The sequence below is a fragment of the Euphorbia lathyris genome, chromosome 1 (genome assembly GCF_963576675.1).
Source record: "Euphorbia lathyris chromosome 1, ddEupLath1.1, whole genome shotgun sequence".
NCBI classification, from domain to species: Eukaryota; Viridiplantae; Streptophyta; class Magnoliopsida; order Malpighiales; family Euphorbiaceae; genus Euphorbia; species Euphorbia lathyris.
The window spans coordinates 136,371,942-136,384,631 of NC_088910.1; the positions used below are offsets into that span (position 1 = coordinate 136,371,942).

The following is a 12,690-nucleotide window of genomic DNA, read 5'->3' on the forward strand; positions in this document are numbered from 1 at the left end:
AACTTTTTTGCAACGTGCATTTTTTAATTATTTAATTTTTTTTTCACCATGGCGTGCGAGTTTTCGAGGCGGGCCCAAACTTTTTTGCAACGTGCATTTTTTAATTATTTAATTTTTTTTTCACCATGGCGTGCACGTTTTCGAGGCGGGGGTCGGTGTTTGGGGTCCGGGGGCTTGTGCATGCACGTGAAGGATGAGCATACGAGAGAAAGGGGCGCCCAGTATGGAATATATGCTTAGTTTTTGCATGGGATGACGGGTGCGATCATACCAGCACTAATGCACCGGATCCCATCAGAACTCCGAAGTTAAACGTGTCTGGGCGAGAGTAGTACTAAGATGGGTGACCTCTTGGGAAGTCCTCGTGTTGCACCCCCAAACTTTTTTGCAACGTGCATTTTTTAATTATTTAATTTTTTTTTCACCATGGCGTGCACGTTTTCGAGGCGGGGGTCGGTGTTTGGGGTCCGGGGGCTTGTGCATGCACGTGAAGGATGAGCATACGAGAGAAAGGGGCGCCCAGTATGGAATATATGCTTAGTTTTTGCATGGGATGACGGGTGCGATCATACTAGCACTAATGCACCGGATCCCATCAGAACTCCGAAGTTAAACGTGCTTGGGCGAGAGTAGTACTAAGATGGGTGACCTCTTAGGAAGTCCTCGTGTTGCAACCCCAAACTTTTTTGCAACGTGCATTTTTTAATTATTTAATTTTTTTTTCACCATGGCGTGCACGTTTTCGAGGCGGGCACAAACTTTTTTGCAACGTGCATTTTTTAATTATTTAATTTTTTTTTTCACCATGGCGTGCACGTTTTCGAGGCGGGGGTCTGTGTTTGGGGTCCGGGGGCTTATGCATGCACGTGAAGGATGAGCATACGGGAGAAAGGGGCGCCCAGTATGGAATATATGCTTAGTTTTTGCATGGGATGACGGGTGCGATCATACCAGCACTAATGCACCGGATCCCATCAGAACTCCGAAGCTAAACGTGCTTGGGCGAGAGTAGTACTAAGATGGGTGACCTCTTGGGAAGTCCTCGTGTTGCCCCCCCAAACTTTTTTGCAACGTGGATTTTTTAATTATTTAATTTTTTTTTCACCATGGCGTGCACGTTTTCGAGGCGGGCCCAAACTTTTTTGCAACGTGCATTTTTTAATTATTTAATTTTTTTTTCACCATGGCGTGCACGTTTTCGAGGCGAGGGTCAGTGTTTGGGGTCTGGGGGCTTGTGCATGCACGTGAAGGATGAGCATATGGGAGAAAGGGGCGCCCAGTATGGAATATATGCTTAGTTTTTGCATGGGATGACGGGTGCGATCATACCAGCACTAATGCACCGGATCCCATCAGAACTCCGAAGTTAAACATGCTTGGGCGAGAGTAGTACTAAGATGGGTGACCTCTTGGGAAGTCCTCGTGTTGCACCCCCAAACTTTTTTGCAACGTGCATTTTTTAATTATTTAATTTTTTTTTCACCATGGCGTGCACGTTTTCGAGGCGGGCCCAAACTTTTTTGCAACGTGCATTTTTTAATTATTTAATTTTTTTTTTCACCATGGCGTGCACGTTTTCGAGGCGGGGGTCAGTGTTTGGGGTCCGGGGGCTTGTGCATGCACGTGAAGGATGAGCATACGGGAGAAAGGGGCGCCCAGTAAGGAATATATGCTTAGTTTTTGCATGGGATGACGGGTGCGATCATACCAGCACTAATGCACCGGATCCCATCAGAACTCCGAAGTTAAACGTGCCTGGGCGAGAGTAGTACTAAGATGGGTGACCTCTTGGGAAGTCCTCGTGTTGCACCCCCAAACTTTTTTGCAACGTGCATTTTTTAATTATTTAATTTTTTTTTTCACCATGGCGTGCGAGTTTTCGAGGCGGGCCCAAACTTTTTTGCAACGTGCATTTTTTAATTATTTAATTTTTTTTTCACCATGGCGTGCACGTTTTCGAGGCGGGGGTCGGTGTTTGGGGTCCGGGGGCTTGTGCATGCACGTGAAGGATGAGCATACGAGAGAAAGGGGCGCCCAGTATGGAATATATGCTTAGTTTTTGCATGGGATGACGGGTGCGATCATACCAGCACTAATGCACCGGATCCCATCAGAACTCCGAAGTCAAACGTGTTTGGGCGAGAGTAGTACTAAGATGGGTGACCTCTTGGGAAGTCCTCGTGTTGCACCCCCAAACTTTTTTGCAACGTGCATTTTTTAATTATTTAATTTTTTTTTCACCATGGCGTGCACGTTTTCGAGGCGGGGGTCGGTGTTTGGGGTCCGGGGGCTTGTGCATGCACGTGAAGGATGAGCATACGAGAGAAAGGGGCGCCCAGTATGGAATATATGCTTAGTTTTTGCATGGGATGACGGGTGCGATCATACCAGCACTAATGCACCGGATCCCATCAGAACTCCGAAGTTAAACGTGCTTGGGCGAGAGTAGTACTAAGATGGTTGACCTCTTAGGAAGTCCTCGTGTTGCAACCCCAAACTTTTTTGCAACGTGCATTTTTTAATTATTTAATTTTTTTTTTCACCATGGCGTGCACGTTTTCGAGGCGGGCACAAACTTTTTTGCAACGTGCATTTTTTAATTATTTAATTTTTTTTTTCACCATGGCGTGCACGTTTTCGAGGCGGGGGTCTGTGTTTGGGGTCCGGGGGCTTATGCATGCACGTGAAGGATGAGCATACGGGAGAAAGGGGCGCCCAGTATGGAATATATGCTTAGTTTTTGCATGGGATGACGGGTGCGATCATACCAGCACTAATGCACCGGATCCCATCAGAACTCCGAAGCTAAACGTGCTTGGGCGAGAGTAGTACTAAGATGGGTGACCTCTTGGGAAGTCCTCGTGTTGCCCCCCCAAACTTTTTTGCAACGTGGATTTTTTAATTATTTAATTTTTTTTTCACCATGGCGTGCACGTTTTCGAGGCGGGCCCAAACTTTTTTGCAACGTGTATTTTTTAATTATTTAATTTTTTTTTCACCATGGCGTGCACGTTTTCGAGGCGAGGGTCAGTGTTTGGGGTCTGGGGGCTTGTGCATGCACGTGAAGGATGAGCATATGGGAGAAAGGGGCGCCCAGTATGGAATATATGCTTAGTTTTTGCATGGGATGACGGGTGCGATCATACCAGCACTAATGCACCGGATCCCATCAGAACTCCGAAGTTAAACATGCTTGGGCGAGAGTAGTACTAAGATGGGTGACCTCTTGGGAAGTCCTCGTGTTGCACCCCCAAACTTTTTTGCAACGTGCATTTTTTAATTATTTAATTTTTTTTTACCATGGCGTGCACGTTTTCGAGGCGGGCCCAAACTTTTTTGCAACGTGCATTTTTTAATTATTTAATTTTTTTTTTCACCATGGCGTGCACGTTTTCGAGGCGGGGGTCAGTGTTTGGGGTCCGGGGGCTTGTGCATGCACGTGAAGGATGAGCATACGGGAGAAAGGGGCGCCCAGTAAGGAATATATGCTTAGTTTTTGCATGGGATGACGGGTGCGATCATACCAGCACTAATGCACCGGATCCCATCAGAACTCCGAAGTTAAACGTGCTTGGGCGAGAGTAGTACTAAGATGGGTGACCTCTTGGGAAGTCCTCGTGTTGCACCCCCAAACTTTTTTGCAACGTGCATTTTTTAATTATTTAATTTTTTTTTCACCATGGCGTGCGAGTTTTCGAGGCGGGCCCAAACTTTTTTGCAACGTGCATTTTTTAATTATTTAATTTTTTTTTCACCATGGCGTGCACGTTTTCGAGGCGGGGGTCGGTGTTTGGGGTCCGGGGGCTTGTGCATGCACGTGAAGGATGAGCATACGAGAGAAAGGGGCGCCCAGTATGGAATATATGCTTAGTTTTTGCATGGGATGACGGGTGCGATCATACCAGCACTAATGCACCGGATCCCATCAGAACTCCGAAGTTAAACGTGTTTGGGCGAGAGTAGTACTAAGATGGGTGACCTCTTGGGAAGTCCTCGTGTTGCACCCCCAAACTTTTTTGCGACGTGCATTTTTTAATTATTTAATTTTTTTTTCACCATGGCGTGCACGTTTTCGAGGCGGGGGTCGGTGTTTGGGGTCCGGGGGCTTGTGCATGCACGTGAAGGATGAGCATACGAGAGAAAGGGGCGCCCAGTATGGAATATATGCTTAGTTTTTGCATGGGATGACGGGTGCGATCATACCAGCACTAATGCACCGGATCCCATCAGAACTCCGAAGTTAAACGTGCTTGGGCGAGAGTAGTACTAAGATGGGTGACCTCTTAGGAAGTCCTCGTGTTGCAACCCCAAACTTTTTTGCAACGTGCATTTTTTAATTATTTAATTTTTTTTTTCACCATGGCGTGCACGTTTTCGAGGCGGGCACAAACTTTTTTGCAACGTGCATTTTTTAATTATTTAATTTTTTTTTTCACCATGGCGTGCACGTTTTCGAGGCGGGGGTCTGTGTTTGGGGTCCGGGGGCTTATGCATGCACGTGAAGGATGAGCATACGGGAGAAAGGGGCGCCCAGTATGGAATATATGCTTAGTTTTTGCATGGGATGACGGGTGCAATCATACCAGCACTAATGCACCGGATCCCATCAGAACTCCGAAGCTAAACGTGCTTGGGCGAGAGTAGTACTAAGATGGGTGACCTCTTGGGAAGTCCTCGTGTTGCCCCCCCAAACTTTTTTGCAACGTGGATTTTTTAATTATTTAATTTTTTTTTCACCATGGCGTGCACGTTTTCGAGGCGGGCCTAAACTTTTTTGCAACGTGCATTTTTTAATTATTTAATTTTTTTTTCACCATGGCGTGCACGTTTTCGAGGCGAGGGTCAGTGTTTGGGGTCTGGGGGCTTGTGCATGCACGTGAAGGATGAGCATATGGGAGAAAGGGGCGCCCAGTATGGAATATATGCTTAGTTTTTGCATGGGATGACGGGTGCGATCATACCAGCACTAATGCACCGGATCCCATCAGAACTCCGAAGTTAAACATGCTTGGACTAGAGTAGTACTAAGATGGGTGACCTCTTGGGAAGTCCTCGTGTTGCACCCCCAAACTTTTTTGCAACGTGCATTTTTTAATTATTTAATTTTTTTTTGCCATGGCGTGCACGTTTTCGAGGCGGGCCCAAACTTTTTTGCAACGTGCATTTTTTAATTATTTAATTTTTTTTTCACCATGGCGTGCACGTTTTCGAGGCGGGGGTCAGTGTTTGGGGTCCGGGGGCTTGTGCATGCACGTGAAGGATGAGCATACGGGAGAAAGGGGCGCCCAGTAAGGAATATATGCTTAGTTTTTGCATGGGATGACGGGTGCGATCATACCAGCACTAATGCACCGGATCCCATCAGAACTCCGAAGTTAAACGTGCTTGGGCGAGAGTAGTACTAAGATGGGTGACCTCTTGGGAAGTCCTCGTGTTGCACCCCCAAACTTTTTTGCAACGTGCATTTTTTAATTATTTAATTTTTTTTTCACCATTGCGTGCGAGTTTTCGAGGCGGGCCCAAACTTTTTTGCAACGTGCATTTTTTAATTATTTAATTTTTTTTTCACCATGGCGTGCACGTTTTCGAGGCGGGGGTCGGTGTTTGGGGTCCGGGGGCTTGTGCATGCACGTGAAGGATGAGCATACGAGAGAAAGGGGCGCCCAGTATGGAATATATGCTTAGTTTTTGCATGGGATGACGGGTGCGATCATACCAGCACTAATGCACCGGATCCCATCAGAACTCCGAAGTTAAACGTGTTTGGGCGAGAGTAGTACTAAGATGGGTGACCTCTTGGGAAGTCCTCGTGTTGCACCCCCAAAATTTTTTGCAACGTGCATTTTTTAATTATTTAATTTTTTTTTTCACCATGGCGTGCACGTTTTCGAGGCGGGGGTCAGTGTTTGGGGTCCGGGGGCTTGTGCATGCACGTGAAGGATGAGCATACGGGAGAAAGGGGCGCCCAGTATGGAATATATGCTTAGTTTTTGCATGGGATGACGGGTGCGATCATACCAGCATTAATGCACCGGATCCCATCAGAACTCCGAAGTCAAACGTGCTTGGGCGAGAGTAGTACTAAGATGGGTGACCTCTTGGGAAGTCCTCGTGTTGCACCCCCAAACTTTTTTGCAACGTGCATTTTTTAATTATTTAATTTTTTTTTCACCATGGCGTGCACGTTTTCGTGGCGGGCCAAACTTTTTTGCAACGTGCATTTTTTAATTATTTAATTTTTTTTTCACCATGGCGTGCACGTTTTCGAGGCGGGGGTCAGTGTTTGGGGTCCGGGGGCTTGTGCATGCACGTGAAGGATGAGCATACGGGAGAAAGGGGCGCCCAGTATGGAATATATGCTTAGTTTTTGCATGGGATGACGGGTGCGATCATACCAGCACTAATGCACCGGATCCCATCAGAACTCCGAAGTTAAACGTGCTTGGGCGAGAGTAGTACTAAGATGGGTGACCTCTTGGGAAGTCCTCGTGTTGCACCCCCAAACTTTTTTGCAACGTGCATTTTTTAATTATTTAATTTTTTTTTCACCATGGCGTGCGAGTTTTCGAGGCGGGCCCAAACTTTTTTGCAACGTGCATTTTTTAATTATTTAATTTTTTTTTCACCATGGCGTGCACGTTTTCGAGGCGGGGGTCGGTGTTTGGGGTCCGGGGGCTTGTGCATGCACTTGAAGGATGAGCATACGAGAGAAAGGGGCGCCCAGTATGGAATATATGCTTAGTTTTTGCATGGGATGACGGGTGCGATCATACCAGCACTAATGCACCGGATCCCATCAGAACTCCGAAGTTAAACGTGTTTGGGCGAGAGTAGTACTAAGATGGGTGACCTCTTGGGAAGTCCTCGTGTTGCACCCCCAAAATTTTTTGCAACGTGCATTTTTTAATTATTTAATTTTTTTTTTCACCATGGCGTGCACGTTTTCGAGGCGGGGGTCAGTGTTTGGGGTCCGGGGGCTTGTGCATGCACGTGAAGGATGAGCATACGGGAGAAAGGGGCGCCCAGTATGGAATATATGCTTAGTTTTTGCATGGGATGACGGGTGCGATCATACCAGCACTAATGCACCGGATCCCATCAGAACTCCGAAGTCAAACGTGCTTGGGCGAGAGTAGTACTAAGATGGGTGACCTCTTGGGAAGTCCTCGTGTTGCACCCCCAAACTTTTTTGCAACGTGCATTTTTTAATTATTTAATTTTTTTTTCACCATGGCGTGCACGTTTTCGTGGCGGGCCAAACTTTTTTGCAACGTGCATTTTTTAATTATTTAATTTTTTTTTCACCATGGCGTGCACGTTTTCGAGGCGGGGGTCAGTGTTTGGGGTCCGGGGGCTTGTGCATGCACGTGAAGGATGAGCATACGGGAGAAAGGGGCGCCCAGTATGGAATATATGCTTAGTTTTTGCATGGGATGACGGGTGCGATCATACCAGCACTAATGCACCGGATCCCATCAGAACTCCGAAGTTAAACGTGTTTGGGCGAGAGTAGTACTAAGATGGGTGACCTCTTGGGAAGTCCTCGTGTTGCACCCCCAAACTTTTTTGCAACGTGCATTTTTTAATTATTTAATTTTTTTTTTCACCATGGCGTGCACGTTTACGAGGCGGGGGTCAGTGTTTGGGGTCCGGGGGCTTGTGCATGCACGTGAAGGATGAGCATACGGGAGAAAGGGGCGCCTAGTATGGAATATATGCTTAGTTTTTGCATGGGTTGACGGGTGCGATCATACCAGCACTAATGCACCGGATCCCATCAGAACTCCGAAGTTAAACGTGCTTGGGCGAGAGTAGTACTAAGATGGGTGACCTCTTGGGAAGTCCTCGTGTTGCACCCCCAAACTTTTTTGCAACGTGCATTTTTTAATTATTTAATTTTTTTTCACCATGGCGTGCACGTTTTCGAGGCGGGCCCAAACTTTTTTGCAACGTGCATTTTTTAATTATTTAATTTTTTTTTTCACCATGGCGTGCACGTTTTCGAGGCGGGGGTCAGTGTTTGGGGTCCGGGGGCTTGTGCATGCACGTGAAGGATGAGCATACGGGAGAAAGGGGCGCCCAGTATGGAATATATGCTTAGTTTTTGCATGGGATGACGGGTGCGATCATACCAGCACTAATGCACCGGATCCCATCAGAACTCCGAAGTTAAACGTGCTTGGGCGAGAGTAGTACTAAGATGGGTGACCTCTTGGGAAGTCCTCGTGTTGCACCCCCAAACTTTTTTGCAACGTGCATTTTTTAATTATTTAATTTTTTTTCACCATGGCGTGCACGTTTTCGAGGCGGGCCCAAACTTTTTTGCAACATGCATTTTTTAATTATTTAATTTTTTTTTTCACCATGGCGTGCACGTTTTCGAGGCGGGGGTCAGTGTTTGGGGTCCGGGGGCTTGTGCATGCACGTGAAGGATGAGCATACGGGAGAAAGGGGCGCCCAGTATGGAATATATGCTTAGTTTTTGCATGGGATGACAGGTGCAATCATACCAGCACTAATGCACCGGATCCCATCAGAACTCCGAAGTTAAACGTGCTTGGGCGAGAGTAGTACTAAGATGGGTGACCTCTTGGGAAGTCCTCGTGTTGCACCCCCAAACTTTTTTGCAACGTGCATTTTTTAATTATTTAATTTTTTTTTCACCATGGCGTGCACGTTTTCGAGGCGGGCCCAAACTTTTTTGCAACGTGCATTTTTTAATTATTTAATTTTTTTTTTCACCATGGCGTGCACGTTTTCGAGGCGGGGGTCAGTGTTTGGGGTCCGGGGGCTTGTGCATGCACGTGAAGGATGAGCATACGGGAGAAAGGGGCGCCCAGTATGGAATATATGCTTAGTTTTTGCATGGGATGACGGGTGCGATCATACCAGCACTAATGCACCGGATCCCATCAGAACTCCGAAGTTAAACGTGCTTGGGCGAGAGTAGTACTAAGATGGGTGACCTCTTGGGAAGTCCTCGTGTTGCACCCCCAAACTTTTTTGCAACGTGCATTTTTTAATTATTTAATTTTTTTTTCACCATGGCGTGCACGTTTTCGAGGCGGGCCCAAACTTTTTTGCAACGTGCATTTTTTAATTATTTAATTTTTTTTTTCACCATGGCGTGCACGTTTTCGAGGCGGGGGTCAGTGTTTGGGGTCCGGGGGCTTGTGCATGCACGTGAAGGATGAGCATACGGGAGCAAGGGGCGCCCAGTATGGAATATATGCTTAGTTTTTGCATGGGATGACGGGTGCGATCATACCAGCACTAATGCACCGGATCCCATCAGAACTCCGAAGCTAAACGTGCTTGGGCGAGAGTAGTACTAAGATGGGTGACCTCTTGGGAAGTCCTCGTGTTGCCCCCCCAAACTTTTTTGCAACGTGGATTTTTTAATTATTTAATTTTTTTTTCACCATGGCGTGCACGTTTTCGAGGCGGGCCCAAACTTTTTTGCAACGTGCTTTTTTTAATTATTTAATTTTTTTTTCACCATGGCGTGCACGTTTTCGAGGCGAGGGTCAGTGTTTGGGGTCTGGGGGCTTGTGCATGCACGTGAAGGATGAGCATATGGGAGAAAGGGGCGCCCAGTATGGAATATATGCTTAGTTTTTGCATGGGATGACGGGTGCGATCATACCAGCACTAATGCACCGGATCCCATCAGAACTCCGAAGTTAAACATGCTTGGACGAGAGTAGTACTAAGATGGGTGACCTCTTGGGAAGTCCTCGTGTTGCACCCCCAAACTTTTTTGCAACGTGCATTTTTTAATTATTTAATTTTTTTTTACCATGGCGTGCACGTTTTCGAGGCGGGCCCAAACTTTTTTGCAACGTGCATTTTTTAATTATTTAATTTTTTTTTTCACCATGGCGTGCACGTTTTCGAGGCGGGGGTCAGTGTTTGGGGTCCGGGGGCTTGTGCATGCACGTGAAGGATGAGCATACGGGAGAAAGGGGCGCCCAGTAAGGAATATATGCTTAGTTTTTGCATGGGATGACGGGTGCGATCATACCAGCACTAATGCACCGGATCCCATCAGAACTCCGAAGTTAAACGTGCTTGGGCGAGAGTAGTACTAAGATGGGTGACCTCTTGGGAAGTCCTCGTGTTGCACCCCCAAACTTTTTTGCAACGTGCATTTTTTAATTATTTAATTTTTTTTTCACCATGGCGTGCGAGTTTTCGAGGCGGGCCCAAACTTTTTTGCAACGTGCATTTTTTAATTATTTAATTTTTTTTTCACCATGGCGTGCACGTTTTCGAGGCGGGGGTCGGTGTTTGGGGTCCGGGGGCTTGTGCATGCACGTGAAGGATGAGCATACGAGAGAAAGGGGCGCCCAGTATGGAATATATGCTTAGTTTTTGCATGGGATGACGGGTGCGATCATACCAGCACTAATGCACCGGATCCCATCAGAACTCCGAAGTTAAACGTGTTTGGGCGAGAGTAGTACTAAGATGGGTGACCTCTTGGGAAGTCCTCGTGTTGCACCCCCAAAATTTTTTGCAACGTGCATTTTTTAATTATTTAATTTTTTTTTTCACCATGGCGTGCACGTTTTCGAGGCGGGGGTCAGTGTTTGGGGTCCGGGGGCTTGTGCATGCACGTGAAGGATGAGCATACGGGAGAAAGGGGCGCCCAGTATGGAATATATGCTTAGTTTTTGCATGGGATGACGGGTGCGATCATACCAGCATTAATGCACCGGATCCCATCAGAACTCCGAAGTCAAACGTGCTTGGGCGAGAGTAGTACTAAGATGGGTGACCTCTTGGGAAGTCCTCGTGTTGCACCCCCAAACTTTTTTGCAACGTGCATTTTTTAATTATTTAATTTTTTTTTCACCATGGCGTGCACGTTTTCGTGGCGGGCCAAACTTTTTTGCAACGTGCATTTTTTAATTATTTAATTTTTTTTTCACCATGGCGTGCACGTTTTCGAGGCGGGGGTCAGTGTTTGGGGTCCGGGGGCTTGTGCATGCACGTGAAGGATGAGCATACGGGAGAAAGGGGCGCCCAGTATGGAATATATGCTTAGTTTTTGCATGGGATGACGGGTGCGATCATACCAGCACTAATGCACCGGATCCCATCAGAACTCCGAAGTTAAACGTGTTTGGGCGAGAGTAGTACTAAGATGGGTGACCTCTTGGGAAGTCCTCGTGTTGCACCCCCAAACTTTTTTGCAACGTGCATTTTTTAATTATTTAATTTTTTTTTTCACCATGGCGTGCACGTTTACGAGGCGGGGGTCAGTGTTTGGGGTCCGGGGGCTTGTGCATGCACGTGAAGGATGAGCATACGGGAGAAAGGGGCGCCTAGTATGGAATATATGCTTAGTTTTTGCATGGGATGACGGGTGCGATCATACCAGCACTAATGCACCGGATCCCATCAGAACTCCGAAGTTAAACGTGCTTGGGCGAGAGTAGTACTAAGATGGGTGACCTCTTGGGAAGTCCTCGTGTTGCACCCCCAAACTTTTTTGCAACGTGCATTTTTTAATTATTTAATTTTTTTTCACCATGGCGTGCACGTTTTCGAGGCGGGCCCAAACTTTTTTGCAACGTGCATTTTTTAATTATTTAATTTTTTTTTTCACCATGGCGTGCACGTTTTCGAGGCGGGGGTCAGTGTTTGGGGTCCGGGGGCTTGTGCATGCACGTGAAGGATGAGCATACGGGAGAAAGGGGCGCCCAGTATGGAATATATGCTTAGTTTTTGCATGGGATGACGGGTGCGATCATACCAGCACTAATGCACCGGATCCCATCAGAACTCCGAAGTTAAACGTGCTTGGGCGAGAGTAGTACTAAGATGGGTGACCTCTTGGGAAGTCCTCGTGTTGCACCCCCAAACTTTTTTGCAACGTGCATTTTTTAATTATTTAATTTTTTTTCACCATGGCGTGCACGTTTTCGAGGCGGGCCCAAACTTTTTTGCAACATGCATTTTTTAATTATTTAATTTTTTTTTTCACCATGGCGTGCACGTTTTCGAGGCGGGGGTCAGTGTTTGGGGTCCGGGGGCTTGTGCATGCACGTGAAGGATGAGCATACGGGAGAAAGGGGCGCCCAGTATGGAATATATGCTTAGTTTTTGCATGGGATGACAGGTGCAATCATACCAGCACTAATGCACCGGATCCCATCAGAACTCCGAAGTTAAACGTGCTTGGGCGAGAGTAGTACTAAGATGGGTGACCTCTTGGGAAGTCCTCGTGTTGCACCCCCAAACTTTTTTGCAACGTGCATTTTTTAATTATTTAATTTTTTTTTCACCATGGCGTGCACGTTTTCGAGGCGGGCCCAAACTTTTTTGCAACGTGCATTTTTTAATTATTTAATTTTTTTTTTCACCATGGCGTGCACGTTTTCGAGGCGGGGGTCAGTGTTTGGGGTCCGGGGGCTTGTGCATGCACGTGAAGGATGAGCATACGGGAGAAAGGGGCGCCCAGTATGGAATATATGCTTAGTTTTTGCATGGGATGACGGGTGCGATCATACCAGCACTAATGCACCGGATCCCATCAGAACTCCGAAGTTAAACGTGCTTGGGCGAGAGTAGTACTAAGATGGGTGACCTCTTGGGAAGTCCTCGTGTTGCACCCCCAAACTTTTTTGCAACGTGCATTTTTTAATTATTTAATTTTTTTTCACCATGGCGTGCACGTTTTCG

At 46.8% G+C, this 12,690-nt stretch overlaps 35 non-coding genes across 35 annotated transcripts; all 35 read left to right on the forward strand.

The window, feature by feature from the left end:
* The first annotated feature begins 257 nt into the window (after positions 1–257).
* Positions 258–376, forward strand: LOC136213360 (5S ribosomal RNA). Its single transcript, XR_010680476.1, has one exon. It is a non-coding gene; the product is annotated as a 5S ribosomal RNA (ribosomal RNA).
* Positions 377–558: 182 nt separating this feature from the next.
* On the forward strand, positions 559–677 carry LOC136214879 (5S ribosomal RNA). Its single transcript, XR_010681945.1, has one exon. It is a non-coding gene; the product is annotated as a 5S ribosomal RNA (ribosomal RNA).
* A 260-nt stretch (positions 678–937) lies between these two features.
* LOC136213554 (5S ribosomal RNA) lies at positions 938–1,056 on the forward strand. Its single transcript, XR_010680658.1, has one exon. It is a non-coding gene; the product is annotated as a 5S ribosomal RNA (ribosomal RNA).
* A 259-nt stretch (positions 1,057–1,315) lies between these two features.
* Positions 1,316–1,434, forward strand: LOC136213384 (5S ribosomal RNA). Its single transcript, XR_010680499.1, has one exon. It is a non-coding gene; the product is annotated as a 5S ribosomal RNA (ribosomal RNA).
* Positions 1,435–1,694: 260 nt separating this feature from the next.
* Positions 1,695–1,813, forward strand: LOC136211731 (5S ribosomal RNA). The gene has a single exon (XR_010678922.1). It is a non-coding gene; the product is annotated as a 5S ribosomal RNA (ribosomal RNA).
* Positions 1,814–2,073: 260 nt separating this feature from the next.
* Positions 2,074–2,192, forward strand: LOC136214020 (5S ribosomal RNA). Its single transcript, XR_010681118.1, has one exon. It is a non-coding gene; the product is annotated as a 5S ribosomal RNA (ribosomal RNA).
* Positions 2,193–2,374: 182 nt separating this feature from the next.
* LOC136215045 (5S ribosomal RNA) lies at positions 2,375–2,493 on the forward strand. The gene has a single exon (XR_010682100.1). It is a non-coding gene; the product is annotated as a 5S ribosomal RNA (ribosomal RNA).
* A 261-nt stretch (positions 2,494–2,754) lies between these two features.
* LOC136213555 (5S ribosomal RNA) lies at positions 2,755–2,873 on the forward strand. Its single transcript, XR_010680659.1, has one exon. It is a non-coding gene; the product is annotated as a 5S ribosomal RNA (ribosomal RNA).
* Positions 2,874–3,132: 259 nt separating this feature from the next.
* On the forward strand, positions 3,133–3,251 carry LOC136213385 (5S ribosomal RNA). The gene has a single exon (XR_010680500.1). It is a non-coding gene; the product is annotated as a 5S ribosomal RNA (ribosomal RNA).
* A 259-nt stretch (positions 3,252–3,510) lies between these two features.
* LOC136211450 (5S ribosomal RNA) lies at positions 3,511–3,629 on the forward strand. Its single transcript, XR_010678652.1, has one exon. It is a non-coding gene; the product is annotated as a 5S ribosomal RNA (ribosomal RNA).
* Positions 3,630–3,888: 259 nt separating this feature from the next.
* Positions 3,889–4,007, forward strand: LOC136212444 (5S ribosomal RNA). The gene has a single exon (XR_010679601.1). It is a non-coding gene; the product is annotated as a 5S ribosomal RNA (ribosomal RNA).
* A 182-nt stretch (positions 4,008–4,189) lies between these two features.
* On the forward strand, positions 4,190–4,308 carry LOC136214094 (5S ribosomal RNA). Its single transcript, XR_010681191.1, has one exon. It is a non-coding gene; the product is annotated as a 5S ribosomal RNA (ribosomal RNA).
* A 261-nt stretch (positions 4,309–4,569) lies between these two features.
* Positions 4,570–4,688, forward strand: LOC136213735 (5S ribosomal RNA). The gene has a single exon (XR_010680840.1). It is a non-coding gene; the product is annotated as a 5S ribosomal RNA (ribosomal RNA).
* Positions 4,689–4,947: 259 nt separating this feature from the next.
* Positions 4,948–5,066, forward strand: LOC136215341 (5S ribosomal RNA). Its single transcript, XR_010682382.1, has one exon. It is a non-coding gene; the product is annotated as a 5S ribosomal RNA (ribosomal RNA).
* Positions 5,067–5,324: 258 nt separating this feature from the next.
* Positions 5,325–5,443, forward strand: LOC136211451 (5S ribosomal RNA). Its single transcript, XR_010678653.1, has one exon. It is a non-coding gene; the product is annotated as a 5S ribosomal RNA (ribosomal RNA).
* Positions 5,444–5,702: 259 nt separating this feature from the next.
* Positions 5,703–5,821, forward strand: LOC136212445 (5S ribosomal RNA). Its single transcript, XR_010679602.1, has one exon. It is a non-coding gene; the product is annotated as a 5S ribosomal RNA (ribosomal RNA).
* Positions 5,822–6,004: 183 nt separating this feature from the next.
* On the forward strand, positions 6,005–6,123 carry LOC136213533 (5S ribosomal RNA). Its single transcript, XR_010680638.1, has one exon. It is a non-coding gene; the product is annotated as a 5S ribosomal RNA (ribosomal RNA).
* A 258-nt stretch (positions 6,124–6,381) lies between these two features.
* Positions 6,382–6,500, forward strand: LOC136211453 (5S ribosomal RNA). Its single transcript, XR_010678655.1, has one exon. It is a non-coding gene; the product is annotated as a 5S ribosomal RNA (ribosomal RNA).
* A 259-nt stretch (positions 6,501–6,759) lies between these two features.
* Positions 6,760–6,878, forward strand: LOC136212446 (5S ribosomal RNA). The gene has a single exon (XR_010679603.1). It is a non-coding gene; the product is annotated as a 5S ribosomal RNA (ribosomal RNA).
* Positions 6,879–7,061: 183 nt separating this feature from the next.
* On the forward strand, positions 7,062–7,180 carry LOC136212215 (5S ribosomal RNA). The gene has a single exon (XR_010679383.1). It is a non-coding gene; the product is annotated as a 5S ribosomal RNA (ribosomal RNA).
* A 258-nt stretch (positions 7,181–7,438) lies between these two features.
* Positions 7,439–7,557, forward strand: LOC136212448 (5S ribosomal RNA). Its single transcript, XR_010679605.1, has one exon. It is a non-coding gene; the product is annotated as a 5S ribosomal RNA (ribosomal RNA).
* Positions 7,558–7,740: 183 nt separating this feature from the next.
* Positions 7,741–7,859, forward strand: LOC136211454 (5S ribosomal RNA). The gene has a single exon (XR_010678656.1). It is a non-coding gene; the product is annotated as a 5S ribosomal RNA (ribosomal RNA).
* Positions 7,860–8,118: 259 nt separating this feature from the next.
* Positions 8,119–8,237, forward strand: LOC136211455 (5S ribosomal RNA). The gene has a single exon (XR_010678657.1). It is a non-coding gene; the product is annotated as a 5S ribosomal RNA (ribosomal RNA).
* Positions 8,238–8,496: 259 nt separating this feature from the next.
* On the forward strand, positions 8,497–8,615 carry LOC136212982 (5S ribosomal RNA). The gene has a single exon (XR_010680117.1). It is a non-coding gene; the product is annotated as a 5S ribosomal RNA (ribosomal RNA).
* A 260-nt stretch (positions 8,616–8,875) lies between these two features.
* LOC136211456 (5S ribosomal RNA) lies at positions 8,876–8,994 on the forward strand. Its single transcript, XR_010678658.1, has one exon. It is a non-coding gene; the product is annotated as a 5S ribosomal RNA (ribosomal RNA).
* A 260-nt stretch (positions 8,995–9,254) lies between these two features.
* On the forward strand, positions 9,255–9,373 carry LOC136213556 (5S ribosomal RNA). The gene has a single exon (XR_010680660.1). It is a non-coding gene; the product is annotated as a 5S ribosomal RNA (ribosomal RNA).
* Positions 9,374–9,632: 259 nt separating this feature from the next.
* LOC136214383 (5S ribosomal RNA) lies at positions 9,633–9,751 on the forward strand. Its single transcript, XR_010681471.1, has one exon. It is a non-coding gene; the product is annotated as a 5S ribosomal RNA (ribosomal RNA).
* Positions 9,752–10,010: 259 nt separating this feature from the next.
* Positions 10,011–10,129, forward strand: LOC136211457 (5S ribosomal RNA). Its single transcript, XR_010678659.1, has one exon. It is a non-coding gene; the product is annotated as a 5S ribosomal RNA (ribosomal RNA).
* A 259-nt stretch (positions 10,130–10,388) lies between these two features.
* On the forward strand, positions 10,389–10,507 carry LOC136212449 (5S ribosomal RNA). Its single transcript, XR_010679606.1, has one exon. It is a non-coding gene; the product is annotated as a 5S ribosomal RNA (ribosomal RNA).
* A 183-nt stretch (positions 10,508–10,690) lies between these two features.
* Positions 10,691–10,809, forward strand: LOC136213534 (5S ribosomal RNA). The gene has a single exon (XR_010680639.1). It is a non-coding gene; the product is annotated as a 5S ribosomal RNA (ribosomal RNA).
* A 258-nt stretch (positions 10,810–11,067) lies between these two features.
* LOC136212450 (5S ribosomal RNA) lies at positions 11,068–11,186 on the forward strand. Its single transcript, XR_010679607.1, has one exon. It is a non-coding gene; the product is annotated as a 5S ribosomal RNA (ribosomal RNA).
* A 183-nt stretch (positions 11,187–11,369) lies between these two features.
* LOC136211459 (5S ribosomal RNA) lies at positions 11,370–11,488 on the forward strand. Its single transcript, XR_010678661.1, has one exon. It is a non-coding gene; the product is annotated as a 5S ribosomal RNA (ribosomal RNA).
* Positions 11,489–11,747: 259 nt separating this feature from the next.
* LOC136211460 (5S ribosomal RNA) lies at positions 11,748–11,866 on the forward strand. The gene has a single exon (XR_010678662.1). It is a non-coding gene; the product is annotated as a 5S ribosomal RNA (ribosomal RNA).
* A 259-nt stretch (positions 11,867–12,125) lies between these two features.
* LOC136212983 (5S ribosomal RNA) lies at positions 12,126–12,244 on the forward strand. The gene has a single exon (XR_010680118.1). It is a non-coding gene; the product is annotated as a 5S ribosomal RNA (ribosomal RNA).
* Positions 12,245–12,504: 260 nt separating this feature from the next.
* Positions 12,505–12,623, forward strand: LOC136211461 (5S ribosomal RNA). Its single transcript, XR_010678663.1, has one exon. It is a non-coding gene; the product is annotated as a 5S ribosomal RNA (ribosomal RNA).
* Positions 12,624–12,690: the final 67 nt, after the last annotated feature.